The following is a 15,668-nucleotide window of genomic DNA, read 5'->3' as shown; positions in this document are numbered from 1 at the left end:
AAATGTTTCACTGCTGACATTTAATCTGGGTTAACTTAGAGTTCTGAAACATATACATTGAAAAATGGGTGTCTTTAAAAAAAAATTCTTTACCTGCAAATAATGTGCTCTTAAGTTTGTACATCAATTTGACTAACAATAAGCTTTTTTTTCAATATAAAATGTTTCACTCAAAAGCAATTTACTCTATAAGAGATTTAAAGTTAGAACTTAGAAAAAATTAAACAATTAAAAAAAAAGTAAACAATATTTACATTTTAAAAAAAAGGGGAAATATATACTCACCATTTATAAAAATATAACTTTTTTTTGTTTTACTGCTTGGGATATTCCTTTAGAAATAAATATTACACCTTAGCACAAACTTCCTGAAGGGAATGGCAGAGGGCAGGATTCAATGAAACAACAGTCTAAAGTGTCTTGACCAGGCAGGCACCACTTGTTACTGATGCTCTCCGCAAGGGGTCTGAGAAAAAGAAAACAGGAAATGTTAAAAAACCATTAGTTTAATTCGTGTCTAAATTTTTGGCATAGCATTAGCATGCAGGTTTTATCCCCTTAGAACAGGGGTGAGCAAATTACGACCCGAGGCCCACATGCCAGAGTGTTTTATGCGGCCCATGGACACCTACAGAAATCAGGTATGTCCACAGGTTATACATATAAAAATGCAAATATATTAAAATAAATAATTGTAAATATATACAGAAATTACTGAAACTTATGATTCTTATCACTTATGATGAAAAAGAAACAATTTCTCTACATGTCACTCTCAAAAATTTCAAATAAATGAAGATTATGTTATGTCCTTGTGGACAATGACTGTGATTTTATTAGTAATACTTCTTATGAAGAGTGGAAGACAGACTTCATGTTTTTCATTGAAAATATTGCAATGGGTTGTTTGCACATGAAATGTATGTGCATGTTGAATCTTTTCAATTCCCCAGGCAAGCAAGTGAAGACAGTTTTTATAATTTTTCTTTGCTAAACGATGAAACTATTTCTAGTGAGATGGTTTGAAAACTTATTTCAATTTTAAGATGTCAAGAACTTGGAACCAGTTTTCAATATCTCAGTTCACCATTTAAGGAAAAGGCTGATTCAGCTCTCGAGGACATACCTTCAAGCAAATTATGACCTGAAAGAGAAGTTCAAGTCAATTTTTTCCGAGGGTGTTATTTTGAGTGCCAGAAGTTGCATATCCACACTTTGAAAAACTTTACTTCTAACTTTCTACATTATTTAGGTCCACATGCATCTGTGAACAAGTTTTATTTTCTTGAAAATAAAAAAGTGTAAAAAAAACAATCAATGATGACTGACTGTAATTTGACAGTCACAAGAATAACAACTAGTAAGCTAGTTCTGCAGTTCTGGAACATTATGCAAGAGTATAAATAGTTAAATATTTCACATTAAGTATTTTGCATTTGTAGTGAATTGTTGTGATACAAAAGGACAATGATAAAATTGTAAATGTGAATTAAAAGACATTATACACAGTTATCAGGCCTATTTTTCTAAGTTGTGAATACATATATATATAAATAACTAAATAAGGTTATATATAAGGCTTGTCTTCGAGTCCGAAGATTAATGAGTACATACATACACATACATACATACATACATACATTTATACATATATATATATATATATACATACATATATATATATATACATACATATTGTTATAAACCTGGTGGTGGCACAGATGGGGGTAGTGGTATGTGTGTAGTCAGCCGACGCAAATCGCCCCAGGCCAGAGCTAGACAAGCGGTCAACCGTGACGAGCTACGACGGTCAGCCGAGACAAGTGTCTACATGACGGTTCGGGAAAGATCGCCATCGTGAACAGAGCTCAGGAGCGTCACCAGGGATGTAGTCATGTGATGAAGCTAGAAACGTCCAGCGACGTTCTGTCCGGTTCTAGAAGGCCAGCAGGGATCCTATATAAAGAGCGGAGATGTCGCAGTCAAGACGGTTCACGACAGAAGGTTCATGACAGGGGTTCAGAGCCCGGTTCACTACAGTCCGGTCGACTACAGCACAGTTCAGTGTGGTTCAGATGTGTGGTTCTGTACGGAGCATTACGACAGTTCAGTGCGGAGTACTATCAAGTACAGTTGAGACGAACAGCGTCTTGATCTTGGTCTGTGATTGAGTCCGACACAACGAGCCTAGTGTGTGAAGTCAGTCCTGAACTGTTGAACCCAGTGCAAGCCCGGAACGAGACGGAGAGGCCAGTGCAAGAGTTGTTACGGCAGTACGGTGTTATCGGAGAGATATTTGTACAGTGTACGTGTTGCCAATTGTACAGTAATGGCTGTTATTTATTCAACTATTAAAGTGTTACGTTACTTTGGAGCCCTGAGTTGTCAAGTTCTTGTGGTTCAGCGGTGTGGTTCTGTACGGAGCATTATGACGGTTCAGTGCGGAGTACTATCAAGTACAGTTGAGACGAACGGCATCTTGATCTTGGTCTGTGATTGAGTCCGACACAACGAGCCTAGTGTGTGAAGTCATTCCTGAACTGTTGAACCCAGTGCAAGCCAGGAACGAGACGGAGAGGCCAGTGCAAGAGTTGTTACGGCAGAACGGTGTTATCGGAGAGATATTTGTACAGTGTACGTGTTGCCAATTGTACAGTATTGGCTGTTATTTATTCAACTATTAAAGTGTTACGTTACTTTGGAGCCCTGAATTGTCAAATTCTTTAAGTTGGTGGTGTATGATGCAGTTTGCAGAGAGCCTGGATAGTGAGATTTGTAACAATATATACATAAATACATATATATATACATATATATATATTCAGCTCCCCAGGATGTTCCTGCTAGGTGTTTATTATTAATCTTTGTGATGCCTTTTCTTTTAAATCTGCCATAAAGTGTTTTAGAGACATTCTTTGGTCTAATTTTACTCTAAGATATGTTGGATTTTCTTCTTTATTTACCGGTATTGGCTGTGAGTCTATTTTTAGGATGTAGTTTCTTTTTTCTGTTTTGTTGCTGTGGCTAAAGATTGAATAAATTGACTTTTCTTTATTTCCATTTTCCATAATTTTGATTACGTGGAGATAAGCTGTGAAGGCTCTATTTATTTTGGATCTAGATCTCTGTAGTCCAAATTAAGAGGTCATCCGCGTAAAGTGCCTTATTGACCAAAATGGGGTCCGTGGTGTCATTCATGAAGATTAGAGAGTGCAGCTAAGGGCTGAACCTTGTGGTAGTCCTTGTGGCACCTTGAATCAGGTTTGGATGGTTCTGTTTTGTTTTAAGAATGCCCTGATCCAGCTGTACATTCTTCCATGGATGCCCATTTTTTTCATCTTCAAAAATAGACCTTTTCTCCACACTCTATCATAGGCTTGTTGCAAATCTATAAATACTGCTGTAGTAAGCTTGTTTTCATGAAACCCTTCTACTGTGTCCTGGATAAAGCGAAAGAGGTGGTCTTCTGTTCTACTTGCTTCCCTGAAGCCAGCTTTTGTGCATTGTGGAGTGAGCAAGTACTATATAGCCACCCATAAAGTTGGTTATTGATCTTGTTTTTTCTGCCATTTTCCCAATGTTGGATGTTGGAGATATTGGCCTACAACTTTTTGCATCTCCTGGTGGTTTATTTTTCTTTAAAATGGGTATTATGTTTGCAGTTCTACATGTATGGTTGATAAAGTTAAGTATACAGTTTTGGGCCTGTGATCCTGGTCCCCGGATCATTTCATTTGTTATTTTATTGGGTCCAGGGGATTTTCTTGACTTAAGATTTTTTAGGGCAGTATTGAGCTCATATAGAGTGAAGGGAGTGTCAAAGATCTGACAGTTGACATTTGGAGATTTTTCTTCGTTCTTTATGATATTACTAAAGGCCTGGTCCAGTTGTTTTCTTGATTTTGACTTGTTGATGGTGGCAAAGTATTTATTGAAGGTTTCAGCCCTTTTAAGGTTTTCTGTTATTAGGTCCTCAGTGCTTTTTATAGAATCAGGGTTTGTTATTTGTTTCTTTCCTGCTAGCCAGTGCAGAAGGGTCCAAGCCTTTCGATCATCCTTGTTTAGATCTAGTTCTTCACATGTTGTGGTCCACTTTGTCTTCTTTTGTTTTAATTTTGTATCTTATTAGCCCTGTCAATTTGTTGTACTTTGTCTTGTTCTCTCTAGTAAGGTTTTTTTCTAGTCTTCCTGGCCATGTTTCTTTCTTTGACTGAGTTATCTAATTCTGGTGTCCAAAAAGGTTTCTATTTCGTAACTTGACCTTGAGGGATGTGTTTTTTTACTGATTCTAAGATGTCAGAGACTATAGTTGCGTAGGTTGAGTTGACATCTGTTTCCATTATGCTTGATAGTCTTGTGTCTGTTTCTTGTGCAAAAGCTGCCCAGTTAGCTTTTTTATAGTTCCATCTAGTTGTTTTGCATGGTTGGTTACTATATTGAGGAGTGTGCTTTTATCAACTTGCTCTGTCTATCATCACCAAATTATATATTGATGAGTGTAGGCCTGTGGTCTGTGCTTTTGTCAACTTGCTCTGTCTATCATCACCAAATTATATATTGATGAGTGTAGGCCTGTGGTCTGTGCTTTTGTCAACTTGCTCTGTCTATCATCACCAAATTATATATTGATGAGTGTAGGCCTGTGGTCTGTGCTTTTGTCAACTTGCACTGTCTATCATCACCAAATTATATATTGATGAGTGTAGGCCTAGGTTCCCATATTTTCGTTGTTTTTCTATCTCAGTTTTTCTTAAATTATGAGACAGTGGTACGGCGATATCAATAATGGTAGCAGCTTTTTCTTTTTTATCGATGACAAGCAGATCAGGGCGATTAAAATCTACCGTTTTGTCGGTCAAGATAGGCCTGTCCCAGTACAGCAAATGATCAGTAGACTCAAGAACCTCTTGTGGTGAGTATTTGTAATAAGGAGGAATATCCTTATCAATCAAATTATGTGTCAAAGCCAAGTGCGTGTTGGTGTATTAGCTTTGCAATTTGGTTATGGCGGCCTAGGTAGGCAGATTCCGATAGGGCTGAACATCCTGCCATTATGTGGTCAATTGACTCACCCACATTTCCAGATTTTCGGCATTTGTCAACAATATTGAGTTTTATTATTATTATTATTATTACATAGAGTAGAGAGAAAAAAGAAACACCAGGCTTAAGATCAGATTTCTTTGATAAGGGGAGTTAAGCTTTGAGTAAGTAATCACCAGAATTGAAAAATAGCTTATTAAATAAAATAAAATAATTATATATTAGTGTTAAGATTTTATATTAAGATTGTGTGTTAATGTAAGGTTTATATCAAAGACTGACTGTATATTACCATAAAGTCAAGTACATTTGGTTTAGCAGCAATGCAGTTTTGACTAAGCCCCAAAACAAGAGTTATAACAAAGAATAAAACTTGTGCAAAAATAACTCACAATAACATTGGCTTAGAATCAAACACTTGGAAACAATTTTGCAAACATAGCAAACATAAACTTTTACACCAACAGAAGAGGAAAATTGGTGGACAGCATAATATACCTTGCAGTGCCACATGCACTGCAGTTTGCCTACAGCTGCCAAAGATAAATTTTATAAAAGAATATTATAAAGTAAAAGGAGGACTTGAGTTGTTTTCTCATGAGATCTGAAACAGCCAATATAAATACTAAGACTAAGAAAGATTTTATTTGATTTTGATTTTAGGCACATCGGCACAATTTAGGCCATGTCGTGCCTGCAGTCCCTTAAGGACTACTCTCTCTCTACATAACAAGGGCTAAATTCTATACAGTTAAATCATTAAAATCAAGGTCTATTCACGGTTAAAATAGTAAAGGTAGTAAACATTTAATAATTTGGTAAAAATCTAATGTAAATAGTACATGTTCACAAATTCATAAATCAGATCTTCGTAGACAACCCCACTTCCTGGATAAAGCCCAGTACCTTCCCAGGGTCGACATTGTCAAATAGTGTTTTTAAGTTAGTGGCTCTAAAATATTTCTCCCTGACATCCTGGTATCTGGGGCAATCAATGAGGATATGTTCTACGGTGAGGCGAGAGTCACAGTACTTGAGAATATAAAGAAAGTTTGTAAAGCACCATCCTAGAAGTTGTGTGTGCACCAAGCGACACAGAGATAGTCATTTTTTATTGTGTAGCATAATAATAATATGTCGGAAGATTAATGAGGAATGCAGTATTTCCCATGGCTACACAGTCCCAGCTGCAACCTACATATTTTGCCACATCTAACACGGCATAGGTGTAGCATACCATGGAAATAAATCCTATTTAGAGATAAGAGAATGCTTTCAACTATATTGATATCAAAAAAATAGAATGAAATATTTACCTTTACCTTGATTGCAACCTTGATCCCTTGATACCAAATATGTGATGGAATGGGAAAATCTAGTTTTCATTTATGTAATTAAGATCATTTGTTGTTATCCTGTTGACATGGACAATGTCCATTGGTGTGGACAATGTAAACACTATTTTAATCCAGATGTCGTTTGATGGAAACTTTTCTGCCATATTGGAATCTGTGTTGCAGTTTGTTTTCCTCTGTGTTTATACCTCAAAAGAAATCTAGCACTGAGTTATAAGTTTTTATGAGCTTTTGATCATTCTGGGTTCAGAAGTTTGTATATGACCTAAGGGAAAAAAACAATAATCAATAAGTTCATCAAATGCAATATTGGGGAAAATATTCCGAAGAAATTTAAAACATCAATAAAACTTTGCAAAAAAAAATTTGCCCCAGCTATGAAAAATTGTTGTGTGTATTAAGTGTATAAAAGAGACAGACCAGACGTTAATGTTGTTTTTATTCTCCCACTTTCAAACACAGAGACATTAAGACAATAATTTCAACTTTCTTTTGGTCTAACTGTTTAGACATTGACAGAACATCAACTTTATATTGGACTCTAACCAGTGTTAGGTCTACTGCTTTATGGTAAACCTTAGATAAGTCTCTAGTTGCTATTGGCTTGAATGGGTCAATCAGCTGTGTGCCAACAATCTTAATTGCTTTGACTGACTAGTAGCGGTATGACAGAAACTTGGCTGCCTTGATAGACTACAAGCTCTATGACAAAAACTTGGCTGCCTTGATAGACTACTAGCTGTATGACAGAAACTTGGCTGCCTTAATAGACTACTAGCTGTATGACAGAAACTTGGCTGCCTTGATAGACTACTAGCTGTATGACAGAAACTTGGCTGCCTTGATAGACTACTAGCTGTATGACAGAAACTTGGCTGCATTGATAGACAACTTACTGTATGACAAAAACATAGCTGCCTTGATAGACTACTTGCTGTATGAAAAACTTGGCTGCCTTGATAGACTACTAGCTGTATGACAGAAACTTGGCTGCCTTGATAGACTACTTGCTGTATGACAGAAACTTGGCTGCCTTGATAGACTACTAGCTGTATGACAAAGACTTGGCTGCCTTGATAGACTACTTGCTGTATGGCAAAGACTTGATAAAGCATTGATAGACTACTAGCTGTATGACAAAGACTTGATAATGCCTTGATAGACTAGTAGCTGTATGACAAAAACTTGGCTGCCTTGATAGACTACTAGCTGTATGACAGAAACTTGGCTGCCTTGATAGACTACTAGCTGTATGACAGAAACTTGGCTGCCTTGATAGACTACTAGCTGTATGACAGAAACTTGGCTGCCTTGATAGACTACTAGCTGTATGACAGAAACTTGGCTGCCTTGATAGACTACTAGCTGTATGACAGAAACTTGGCTGCCTTGATAGACTACTAGCTGTATGACAGAAACTTGGCTGCCTTGATAGACTACTAGCTGTATGACAGAAACTTGGCTGCCTTGATAGACTACTAGCTGTATGACAGAAACTTGGCTGCCTTGATAGACTACTAGCTGTATGACAGAAACTTGGCTGCCTTGATAGACTACTAGCTGTATGACAGAAACTTGGCTGCCTTGATAGACTACTAGCTGTATGACAGAAACTTGGCTGCCTTGATAGACTACTAGCTGTATGACAGAAACTTGGCTGCCTTGATAGACTACTAGCTGTATGACAGAAACTTGGCTGCCTTGATAGACTACTTGCTGTATGACTGAAACTTGGCTGCCTTGATAGACTACTAGCTGTATGACAGAAACTTGGCTGCCTTGATAGACTACTTGCTGTATGACAGAAACTTGGCTGCCTTGATAGACTACTAGCTGTATGACAGAAACTTGGCTGCCTTGATAGACTACTTGCTGTATGACAAAGACTTGGCTGTCTTGATAGACAACTTACTGTATCACAAAAACATAGCTGCCTTGATAGACTACTTGCTGTATGAAAAACTTTATTGCCTTAATAGACTACTAGCTGTATGACAAAAACTTGGCTGCCTTGATAGACTACTAGCTGTATGACAAAGACTTGGCTGCCTTGATAGACTACTTGCTGTATGACAAAAATTTGAACATCAACTTTATATTGGACTCACTGGTTAGGTCTATTGCTTTATGACAACCCTTAGATAAGTCTCTAGTTGCTATTGGTTTGAATGGTCAATCAGTTGTGTGCCAAAAATCTTTGCTGTCTTGATAGACTACTTGCTGTATGACAAAAACTTGGCTGTCTTGATAGACTACTAGCTGTATGACAGAAACTTGGCTGTCTTGATAGACTACTAGCTGTATGACAGAAACTTGGCTGTCTTGATAGACTACTAGCTGTATGACAAAAACTTGGCTGTCTTGATAGACTACTTGCTGTATGACAAAAACTTGGCTGTCTTGATAGACTACTTGCTGTATGACAAAAACTTGGCTGTCTTGATAGACTACTTGCTGTATGACAAAGACTTGGCTGTCTTGATAGACTACTAGCTGTATAACAAAGACTTGGCTGTCTTGATAGACTACTTGCTGTATGACAAAAACTTGGCTGCCTTGATAGACTACTTGCTGTATGACAAAGACTTGGCTGTCTTGATAGATTACTTGCTGTATGACAAAGACTTGGCTGTCTTGATAGATTACTTGCTGTATGACAAAGACTTGGCTGTCTTGATAGACTACTAGCTGTATGACAAAAACTTGATAATGCCTTGAAGAAAAATGGGTTCATAAAACCTTGTCTACCTTGGTGGGTTATTTAAAAAGTGCACATCTTGGTTATGACTGTATTTATCTCACTGTTCCTCATTCGTCCAAATTTTTAGCAATACATAGAGACCAGTTCAATGATTTAATGCCAACATGAATTAGTTGTTACCAGTTAGTGCTGCTTCTTGGCTACACTGATGGTAACTTGAATGTATGAAATAGTATATGCTACTTTGAATGGATGTGCCACATAATTGTTTATATTGTTGGACAGCATGGAGCTATTATTTCCATCTTGGACAATGTGCTAACAACTGTTCAAAGAAGAGGGATGATTGTGTTCACTAAGTAAATAGTTATGATCCCATCAATGTCTAAAGCCATCCAGGGGTGTAGCTAGGAATTTTCCATCATTTGGGAGCCCAGGGGGGCTTGACCTCTTTGGGGGCCCCTGCATTTTGTGTAATATTTAATTTTCAATGTAAAAAACACTCAATTTGGGCACACACACCCCACCCTCAAGTGGGGCCGGGGATTTTCAAATTCTCCCCCTCCTTCCCCCTCCCTAGCTATGCCACTGAAGCCATCGTAATAGATACAAAATTTTTAATGAATATTTTTATGAGAGATTGATTAGCAGTGTACAAGTTTGGAGGTTAACCAAAACAGCTGCTGATTACAGAAAGGCAACAAGTTTTGGTGTTACTGAAAACACAAGGATAAAAAAAGTGTTGGCAGAAAATTTCTAAAACTAGATTAAGAGATCTAGATTTTTTTTTAATGTCTTAGATACATCTAGAATTAGGATTACTTTTTGTTAATTGTCTTAGAAACATTATCTCAAATTTTTAAGGGTTCTGGTTTGCTTTAGTTTATAGCTCTAGTAAAAATCCCCTTTCATCCCTGGGGCAGATGATGTAAAGGTCAAATGTTTCTATGGCCCATGGTTAGTGAGGGTGTCATGTGGCCAGCACAACAACCAACAGCCTTTACTTTTCCCCAACTAATGTCAGGTACCCATTAGAGCTGGTTGGACTAAGAAATACCCAAAAGTTCATGAAAGTAAAAATCCAAGTCTTCACCAGGACTCAAACCCAGGACCCCTGGTACAGAAGCCAAGCGCTTTACCACTCAGCCATCGTGCCTCCAGTGTATAGCTAATTTTTTTTTTATTCCAGATCTATCTCGTGTTTTATCAAATCTAGATATAAAAGTCTTGTCTAGATAGGCCACCTATCATCAATAATTATTTTGGTGTCGGAAAAGTAAATGAAAATGGACAAAGGCTCCTCGAGGTTTGCTCAGTACACTCCCTCTGTGTCACTAACACCTACTTCAAGACTTAACCACAGCACAGAGTATCTTGGTGGCATCCTAGCTCCAAACACTGACACCAACTAGACCTAATCATGGTAAGACAAAACTGCTTAAAATTTGTCAAGCTTACCAGGTCCTATCACAGTGCAGACTGTGACACAGATCAACCCTTGGTATGTTGTAAGATCAATCTTCTCCCTAAAAAATTCCACCATACCAAGCAGATTGAAAGACCCCAATCGGATGTAAGCGAGGTGTGCCACCCTAATCACCAGACACAGTTTGCTGTGGTATCTCCTCAGATCTTCTAAAACAATGCAAAACTACACTAATCCAACCTCTACACGAACTGCACATGTTCGCCACATGGAGGACAATCGCATCCCTAAAGTCATCCTCTATGGCTCAAGAAAACTGGTCCATTCTGTTACATTCTTCTTCTTCTTCTAGCCAGCTTTTTGCTGCTGAGCTGTCAGCTCTTTTGCAACTCTGTTACATAGATGTAATAAAATGGGAGTTCAAATCAGTGAACATCAATACTGACTATTGGGAAAACAGCTCTAGACCGCACCAGATGGAGAGAGACAGTGACCACGAAAGCTATGGACAGCGAAAGAACATGGGCCTCTGCTCTGGAAGAAAAACGTACAATGCGAAAAATGGCCAGCTCCTCTACCACCAAAGAGAAAGCCACCTTAACCTGCGATATTTTGTGGATGGGAATATCTCTCCAAAATAGGGCTCCACAGCCACATCAGGAGGTGTGCGAGATGAACCATAGTCGTTCTACGACTGAAGGAGGCCAATACACCTTTTTCTTCTACAAAATGTAACAAACTGCAAGGATTTTAAATTTAGATTTTACTACTTCTTATTTTATATGATACAGATGTTACTTCAAAAAAGAAGAAGATTACGTCCTACTTCAGTTTTATGTTGAGTATAGTTAGTTTACAAGAATTGAAGGTATATAGATATAGGCCTTATCTATATAGAACTAGTCAGGGCTTTTTTGTGATGTACCGGCACCTTTTTCAATGTGTGAAAAAAATTATTACTTTTCTTGTATTTTAATGTTTATTATTAATATATTAGTAGTTAAAAGTTAGGCAATCCATCACTGAGTACCAGCACCTATTTTTTTACAACAAAAAAAGCACTGGATCTTGTATTATAGAGTGTAGTCTAGATATCTATACTGGGTATACCTATGTCTAGAATTCGTTAGCTCAAATCTTTATAGTTATAGTAATCATAGATCTATAAATTTTTAGAATTTCATATTTAAATTATGTCATCAGATCTTACGCTCAACCTATTGATCATTGTTGGTTAGATCTGGACTAATAATACCGTGAACGATATGTGAAGTGTGAGTGTGCTAAACTTCTTTCGTCATGATCATATTCTTAATCTATTATAATTATTATATTATTCATTATCAAATCAATATCATTTAATTATATCCCTGTCAATGACAGTGTCATGACTCGATGAGTGTCATCCAATGCCAATGATTATGAATGAATGACAATGATTATGAATGAAATTATGAATGGGTACATAATTGAATTGAACAACGGTACATTTAGAACAGTGCAGATTTATCATCTTAAAGTAATTAAATAGATTAAAAAGGACGAGACTTGAAATATTGATGTAGATCTAGATTTCTAGAACTAAGCTTGATAAAATGTTGCTTGCGTTTAGCCTTCTTAGCCTTTGGTGAACAGAACTCAGGATTTTCACGTGATTTGTTTTTAAACTTTCGACATGGAAGAGCATACCACTTGTGTTTATTTCAGTTTATGCATTATTTCAATTTCGCAGTATTACCTGTAAATACATTTAAATTTAGATATATATTTATTTAGCTTTTAAAAGAATACGCCTCCCCATTTCTCTTATTGCTAATAAAAAAATATCATTCTGACACATTTAAAACCATTTTTAAGTGCCAACGAAGTCCTAGATATTCTTGCTTTTTATTAATTATAATAAAGATGGGAGAGAATAAAAAACCAATCTAGATTTAGACTAGTAACACTTGTAAACAATGAATTTTTTTAAAAAAATCTGGAGATCTACTAGATCTAGACATAGATTCTAGATCTAGAATATTAATATATCTATCATCTACTAGATCTATAAATTATAATAATAGATCTATCAATAACTAGATTCTATGCCTTCTAGATCTATCATTCTTTGGTATACTGTCTCTAACAACTGTTACTGTGGACAATGTGGTAACCGCAACTCAAAACTAAACTCATCATCATGATCATGATCAAGTGATCAAAGTCAAAGACATCATGATCATAACCATAGTAGACTAAGACTCTAAGTCGACTAAGTAGTCATAGATGCTAGTAGTTAGAGTAATTTTCGTCTAGGAAACAACACCGTCACCACCTATTTTCTGACTTTAACGAACACCCCACAGTCTTTGTTAAAATGAACCTCTATTTTGATAGTGATAGCTATGACAAAACTAGAGTCTAGTCTATTGAATAATATTGTTTTTATTTATACTATTATAGTCCATTTCTTTATAGTTCAGACACTTTTAGTTTCGTTTACTCAGAAAAACAAGGGTTTTACACAGGATCAAAGAGCACTGGTAGGACGATGCCATTTTTTTCTCTTCTACTACTTCTAGGACAGAAGGAGGGTAGGTCCAGGGTGAAGGAGATTTTTTTCGAAATATAGCCTATCTAAAAATGCTTCTAAATAGGCCTAAAAACACACACATGTCATAGTCTTTTAGTAAATATGGGGTGTTCCATAATATTCGTTTGTCACAATCAATGACACTTATGAATGGTCTTTATCACTATCAATTACACTAACGAACGCTATTTTAATGTTGAAAATGCTTATCAAAGGGATGTAACTCAAGGCAGGGAAATGGAGATTTCTTTGATTTATTTTGGATAGGTCTAACATTTTCTTACTTAATTTAGCTTTTGTTTTAGATGTTAAACCAAGTGTGGTGTGAATGAGTAAAAAGAAAGGGAATATCGCTAAAGATAGTGCTAATGAGGGGTAGAGTTGGGTATAATGTCAATGACAAAATAATGTTTTCATGAGTTGCACTATCCTGCTCTCTCTCTCTCTTTTTTTTCACTCCTTGTCGCTCTAATTATTGATTGACTAGCCTAGGTAAGTACCTAGCAAAATGGTATCATCAACACAGTACCAGAAAAAAAAGTAGCGGTAGGGACAATTATTGATCAATCAGGTACCAAATTAGGTCACATCAACTGAGTGGAGTGAGTGGGCTAGACGTGCAGGGTCGCGCAGTTGTTTTTTTTTTGTTTTTTTTTTGGGTCAACTAGATTTAGGTAGGTCACAGTATATGGCCCTTGTAAAGTTGAAGGTTTAATAATAATAATAATAATCTTTATTATCCGTAAGGAAATTTGTCTTACAATTTGTGCATTACACCAAACAAAAAACATTATAACTATAAGAAACCAAAGTGTACATTCACACCAGACGCACTCATAATTTACATGTGACAAAGTTTATACCAGATTGTTCTTATTTAATGATTTGATTGCCAGGGGAACAAAAGAGTGTTTATGTCTGTTTGTCTTTGCTATCGGTGTCTTGTATCTCTTTTGTGATGGTAAAATCACAAAATCCTGAGACAAAGGGTGATTCTTTATTTCGAGGATCTTGTTAGCTTTTTTATAGATGTTTGTCTCAAACAACTGCCCAAATGGGGTTTGTTTTTTGCCAATGATTTTGCCAGCAGCATTTAGGATTCTATTAAGTTTATTTTTATTTTTAATGCTCAGATTGCCATACCAGGCAGTGATATTGAAACTTAAAATATTGCAGATGTGAGCGTGATAAAACATAGCCAAGGCCTTTTCGCTAACATTAAACGAGGACAGTTTTCTTAGTAGTCGTAATCTTTGCTGCCCTTTTTTGCTGATATAATCAGTATTTGCAGTAAAATTTAGTTTATTGTCTAGGATAGTACCAAGGTATTTAAAGGTTTGCACAATTTCAATAGTCTCTCCAGCTACAGAAACAATATCATTTCCCTTCTTGTCCCTACGAAAATCGATTATCATTTCTTTGGTTTTTTTTACATTTAATAATAAAAAATTATCTTTACAGTATTCCTCAATGTGTTCTAGTTCTTTGAAATACTCATTTACGTCTGAGCTCTCTGAGAGCAGGGCAAGAAGAGCCGCATCATCAGCGAATTTTGTGAAGGAGCAACAATAACTATCGGATTGAAAATCATTGGTGTACAAAATGAACCACAATGGCGATGTTACAGCCCCCTGGGGCGCCCCTGTGTTAACTATGCGTTCATTAGATATAACATTGTTTACCCTAACCCTCTGAGCTCTCTGGGTCAAAAATTCATTAGCCCATAGTATTATGTATGGACTAATCTGCAACGCTTTCATCTTTTCAATGAGTAAATGAAGTTGTATAGTGTTAAAAGCTGATGAGAAATCCATAAAGAGCAATCTTACATAAGTGTTCGGTAAGTCCAGATGTTTGTAGACACAGTTTAAAATATTTAGGATGGCATCGTCTACACCTTTACCCTTTTGGTAAGCAAATTGTAAAGGGTCTAACTTATTACAAAGATCATTCAGAAGAAACATTTTAACCAATTTTTCTAAACATTTAGACACAATGGAAGTAAGTGAAACAGGTCTATAGTCATTCATTTCCTTCGGTTTGGAAACCTTTGGCACAGGTACAATTATAGATGACTTCCACACAGGTGGTATCTCATGGTTTAGTAATGAAGTAGAAAAAATATCTTGGAAAGGTTCAGCTAGTTGTTCAGCACATTCTTTTAAGATTCGCCCTTTTATTCCATCAGGCCCACCAGCTTTCATTGGGTTGACGTTTTTGAAAATGTTACAAACTTGCTCTTTAGTAATTGCTAATTCTAAGCAGTTGTTAACATTGACATCCTCAAGGGCTTTGAGTCTTAGATAATTAAAATCTTTCGTGTCGAAGCGACAATAGAAATCATTTAACTCGTTGGCCAATGTTTTTTCGTCTCTTGTAGCAAGATTATTTTTAAATTTGACTTGTGCTCCTGCCATTTTGTTCATGATGCCCCACGCCTGTCTCATGTCACTTGTATTAATTGAGTCTTCCAGCTTGGTGCGGTAGTTTCTCCTCCCTTCCTCAAGAACGACGTTGAGATTTCGTTGAGCAATTTAGCAGAGAAGGGAACAATTAAAAGAGGGAAAC

At 36.5% G+C, this 15,668-nt stretch overlaps 1 long non-coding RNA gene across 1 annotated transcript; it reads right to left on the bottom strand.

Annotated features, from left to right (window-relative positions):
• Positions 1 to 303: 303 nt before the first annotated feature.
• On the bottom strand, positions 304 to 12,168 carry LOC129922518 (uncharacterized). The gene is made up of 3 exons (XR_008774528.1): positions 12,074 to 12,168; positions 6,360 to 6,663; positions 304 to 466 (listed from the first exon to the last, which is right to left on the bottom strand). It is a non-coding gene; the product is annotated as an uncharacterized LOC129922518 (long non-coding RNA).
• Between the last annotated feature and the right edge of the window lie 3,500 nt (positions 12,169 to 15,668).

Source organism: Biomphalaria glabrata, chromosome 13, assembly GCF_947242115.1.
Source record: "Biomphalaria glabrata chromosome 13, xgBioGlab47.1, whole genome shotgun sequence".
Classification (NCBI taxonomy): Eukaryota; Metazoa; Mollusca; class Gastropoda; family Planorbidae; genus Biomphalaria; species Biomphalaria glabrata.
This window is presented reverse-complemented; position numbering and strand designations above follow the sequence as displayed.